The following is a 5,888-nucleotide window of genomic DNA, read 5'->3' on the forward strand; positions in this document are numbered from 1 at the left end:
ACTTAATGAATCCCTTGATATCTAGGCATGATGTATCTTGGGAATATGGAGGATGAAGTTAAGCTTAAGGGGGCAATTGTTAGGTCTAACCCTACCTTTACCTATGGAGAACCCCTCTACAACTTGCACTCTACCTATTTGCCATCTATTTCCTCTCCTATGTATGCCACCTATTATCTATGTGGCTTATGCTAGACATGTCACGTCTATCTTTTCCATGCACTACTCCATCTATAAATCGAGGTCATTTGTACAAACCCACTATTTTATAAATCATAATCTATTGCATCCTTTTGTGCAATATAATTAAGTGTCATTGCAAGTGTTAACGAAGCTTAGGATTAGTTTTCCATTATTATGAATGCGAGCAATGATTATCAGCATAATAAAGAGCCTTATGAGAGTGAGTGAGTGAGTGTGTGTGTGTGTGTGTGTGTGTGCGTGTGTGTGTGTGTGAGAGAGAGAGAGAGAGAGAGAGAAAAGGGGGGGGGGGGGGGGGGGGGGGGGTGTTTTGAGATACACACACACACACACACACACACACACACAGGGAGGTATATATAAAGGGGGAGAGAGAGAGAGAGAGAGAGAGGTATATATGAAGGGGGAGGGGATAGAGGAAGAGAGAGAGAGAGAGAGAGAGAGAGATAGAGGTAAAGATAGTGAGAGGGATTGAAACATGCACATGTGTGCGCGTGCGCGTGCACACACGCACACACACACACACACACACAGAGCGCGCGTGCGAGAGAGAGAGAGAGAGAGAGAGAGAGAGAGAGAGAGAGAGAGAGAGAGGGCGGGGGGGGGGGGGGGGGGGGGGGGGGGGAGGGAGGGAGAGAGAGGAAAGAAAAGCTAGCTCCAAAAGGGTTTTGAGTGAGCTTTTTTTCCTAAATGAGAAACTTAAGCAAGAAGAGGAAAAAAGCTCACTACTACGCTCCACACCCCTACTTGTACAAGTGAAGTTGTATTAGTTAATTGTAGATCTCTAATCTCTCTTAATTTTAATCTTACATAGACATATCATTGGCCTTGGTGTGCGAGGTCAATGCCTTCCTACTCTCTCTTTTTTCCCACAAAGTATGTGTGTTAGTGTTTGTGCATGCAATGTGCATTGAGTGGTTGGCCGTTGCACTAACGTTATTGCAATGTAGGCATGTTAATCTCATTACTTGTGTGTGTATGATTAAGAGTGTTGATTGGGGGATTAAAGTAGAGGTTAACTTTAATCGTATAATGTGTGCGATGTAGGTTGATAAAGTAGATTTGAGAGCTTGATTAGAGAAAACCCATTCCATGACTTCTCTCTATGAGAGTAGAGCGATCCCTTGAGACCACTTATTGTATGCATCCAATGATGCTCATGCCTCCAAGCCCTAGCCTGGTCATTGAGCTTCAAATTGATAATTTTTTGGTCTTGGGTTGCAGATTTGGTTTATGCTATGAATCACCCCTAACAATGGTAGAAAATTCCCCTTTGGAGTGAGGCCGTGGAGACCTAGCACATATGGGGAAGTCCCATACCTTATGGACATCATCAATACACACTATTCTCATAAGGCAATGCCTGGGTGAATAGACCTACAAGGTTAACTTCTTTCGGCACATAGGCGAGTGGATGTGGAACTAGGTACCAAAAATTATATAGAGAATAAGTTCATATGGAGTAATCAATACAAATTGGGATTTAGGTTCCTGATGGCTGCAAATCCTATGGGGGTTGCGTTATTGGGGCGTGTGCAAGTGGGGGGCCCATGGGCAGTGTGGGAAATAGTGGCCGATAGAGCGGTTGACCATGGCTTAACCTAGAACTATAGCTGGAGGTCTACTCAGAGGAGGAGGAGATGGCACAATTGACTCTTGGTGACGTCGTAAAGGAGACGCGGGTGGTTGTGACTGTGTTGAACGTGATACCTCACCCACATGAAGAATCGATCCTAGACCACTAGGAAACCATTGCTATGGTTGAACACATGATGGAGGGGTTCACCATTCAGTATCCCCCTATATAATGTGTGTTCTCGGGGAGGTATTAAAAAACCCCCTCTTTTAACATGTCTCAATGAATAAAATGACCCCTTATTTTAGGATTTTTTTTCAAAATTGAATATAAAACCCCTTATTTTAATTTATCTCTATTAAATTGCCTAATTTTTTTGCATTTTAAAACCCCTCCTATCAAACTCACATTATACATTAACATGATTACATAGTGCACCCCCCGAAAACACGTGCCAAAAACAATTTGCGATCCCCATAAGGATATTGCAATGCTAATCACACCCAGCCTCATTGATGTGCTTCCAAATATCAATAACACATGGGTTATAGAATAGACTTGTCCATTTGAGGAATCTCATTGATATGCTTCCAAATATCAATAACACATGGGTTATAGAATAGACTTGTCAATTTGAGGAATCTCCCTCCTTGTGGTGAAGGCTTGGGAGGATGTTCTCCTAGAAATTCATGGTGAGGGGAGGGAGGCAAGGAGGCCTCATTATGGTTGTTTGGGTTGAACTCTATCTATTAGGGTAGAGCTACAGGGGTTAATTTCCATTGAGAACCATCAAGAGAGGGAGATTTTAAAGAGCATGCAGAGTAGCCTGTCAAATTGTAAGCACTCTAGCTTGACTTGCAAGAGATAGAAAGCTCCTAACAAGCTTCGAGAGCTTTTTTTTGAAGGGTCATGAAAGGTGCTTGCATTGAAAGTAAAAAGCAAAACCTCATGTCAAAGGGAAAGAGTGATATTTATATTGAGAAATATTTCTTTTCCTGTAATTTGAGCCATCGGACCTTGTCAAACTCCAAAAAGTGATAACCAAATTTTTGGGCCAACAGGGATAGATTTGAAAATGGGTTTGCAAAGTGAACTAAAGAATTAATCAAGAATGTATTTGTTAGGGTCAGACCAACTAGGGTGGCCAACACCCATGTGAACACTTTATGACTGCTATTTAAGGCTAAAGAAATACTAATGTAATTCTCTCCTTTCATTCTACTATTCATACATCTTTTTTTTTGTTCCAATCACACAAATCTCATGCGAGTCAAAGCAAACACCCATATGAGCGCATCAGGTCGTCTAGCAGCACACTCGAACCCATGACCCGGGTCATACAAGAGTAACAGAACAAGCTAGCACCCTAGAGGAGCGTGTGAGTGCAATATGGAGGCAGTTTAAGATAACAGAAAGTCGGGCTCTGAAATCTTGGACGCATTTGTGAAGGAGGTGCCCAATGAAATTCAAAATGACTCTTGGCAATGTTGTTGGAATGGCTTATAATCATCACAAACAGGCTTTGTCATGGCCCAGGTCTGTCGCGGCCTAGGTCCTTCAATGCTATAGATGGAATTTATTGCATGTTTCAAGGACATTTGGAGAATCAATCTGCATAGTTCGCCATATTTTTCTTCCTTTCACACTATTTTTTATAGTGGTCACCTAATTTGAGCTTTGATCTTTTAATCTTCAACCAAGAGGTCTCCACCCCACCATCGGCCAAGATTATGAAGACGGTGGTGGAAATCCTTTTATGCAACATCAACTTTATTTGCATCACAGTCGTACAGGCACAGCACGAACTCACAAAAGCTCCTTTATTATATTCCTTTGGACCGACAATCTTTATGAATTTTCTCTATCTTATGGGAAACTTCATAAAATAGTCTTAGCTATTGGCCTCTTGGGAATCTGATGAAATTTTTGTTTAAATGTCTCTCAATGAGATTATGTTCAAAAGGGACTAGACACCACCTTGGCTACCATTGAATGAGGTCGGAGGTAAAACCTTCCCTAAATACAAAGAACCCAAGATATCATAAATGTTGCACAAGAGGAATACCACGCATGCCTCACTAGAAATATCATCCAAAGAATGCTTCATCGAGCAAGAAGCTTGAACTAGCCTGACTATAAAAAGAGTATTGCGGTAGAGATGGATCACAATTAGAGCATGATTGAACCAATTTCTTGGGTGCAACTATCACTCCATGGTTGCCACTACGCTGAGCATGGCTTGTGTGGAGTACAAGTGGATGTGTATCACTATAGGTGTATAACATGAGGAGCAATGGGGGGAATCATTACACTCGCCCCCTTACCTTATTGTGAATTGCATTCTATTTCCTAGTGGCTTTAGTACAAATCCTTCTTCTAAGCACAAGCTTTTAGCCCGATCAAAATAGAAAAAAATTGTTTCTTTTGATACTCTTCATCATGTTCTTCTTGTCTATGCTTAATTATATATGAATATTTTTTTTTCCAACAAAACAGTGAACTTTATATTAACATAAGAAGAGAGTTGACAAAAATTACGTCAGTGCCATGATCCATCACATGTCCGAGTGCATTCCTAGGGAGACTCTCCCTTGTTACAAAACTTGACTTGTCTGTATCCGACCAGATATAACATAATGCCGAACAGATACAACATAGACAGTATTGTCGACCAAATGCAGCCTAGATACATTAATCGTTCAAGGCATTGATCATGTCCTATATCTTTTCCATGAATTTTCCAACTATGGAGACCGCCTCATAAGCCTCCTGGGAGGCTTCTGATTGCCAGTCAGCATGTTCTTTATTTCCAATAGTTTTCTCTTGTTGATGGGAAGCTCAAGATCCTCCTCATCCATTTCCATGTGAGCTTTCTCCGCATCTTTGATAATCTTGTTCCTCATATAGTAGATGTTGACTTCATTGATTTTCAGTTTGAAGACCTGCAGATTGAAATCCACAAAGAGAGATCTCAAGCTAGGAGCCTGATAAGCCACATTAAACACATAATTGTTTCTCAGTTTCCAAATGATCCATAAGAACTCAACCCTCGTTTGGTTCCAGTAGAAGGTCAGGATACCTATGGAATCTCCTAGTGAAAGTTGTCTCCAAGAGACTCACTTTCTGAGTACAGTTCTTATAGGGGACAGAATGACATCAGACTGGGACAGTTTAAGAATAAGTGAAAAATTGTTTCCACCCCTACTTTGCATCTAAAACAGATTCCAGTAGATAACCCTGCATTTAGACTTTTCTCTCCTATCCAAAGGGCTTTATGGAGGATAAGCCAAAGGAGGACAGATTTCTTTGGTTGAATTGTCTTATCCCACAGTTTTTTGAACTTGAACATCTATTGTCTCCTGTCTAGGCTGATGTTCTAGTGCTTGTTTAAGGTGATATGAAATGGAGGACTTAGGTCACTGAATCTCAACTGCGGGTGTTGCAGTTTGTATCATCCTTTCTATCCTAAGGCATTAAGAGGAACTGAGTCGTTGAGTGACAGCTTCCATAACTCCATGCTAGGGAATACTTCGAGTTTGGATATTGTGAGCGCGAGTTACCATGGCTGGAGGGGAAACTAGAGCAGTAATTCCTTAGTTGATTTCCACCTATGCAGCTAGCCGTTCCACAGAACTCCCCAAGTGGTTATTCCTTTGTTGTGACATCAAAGTGCCGTTGTAGAGGGGGAAAGCGGAACACACCCAGAACACAACACAATGCCTCACTATAGCATAGAGTTTACACAGCGTCCCAATCCACTAGAGTTCGCCTTCAAAACTCGACACTATCCGCAAGCAAACCACTGTTCACATAGGACCATACGCACACACTCTTTGCAATGCACCAAACTGACCCAATCATTTCGATCGCCCCAACTCACAGCCTTCCACATGCATGCATCCCTCTCTATATCTCTTTGCACAACAGGTCTCGAGGGGCACACACGCCTGGAAACACACGAACACAAGCAGAGAAGAGAAGGGGGAAGGGAGAATCGATGCCAAGAGACAGCAATGATGGATTCCACTATCATCAACACAACCATGTACAAAATGATCCTAAGCCGGCACTATCCTCGGACAAAACAAAACTCAATTGGCCAAAAGCCTGT

This window comes from Adiantum capillus-veneris, chromosome 1 (assembly GCF_014529385.1).
Source record: "Adiantum capillus-veneris isolate H3 chromosome 1, ASM1452938v2, whole genome shotgun sequence".
Taxonomy (NCBI): domain Eukaryota; kingdom Viridiplantae; phylum Streptophyta; class Polypodiopsida; order Polypodiales; family Pteridaceae; genus Adiantum; species Adiantum capillus-veneris.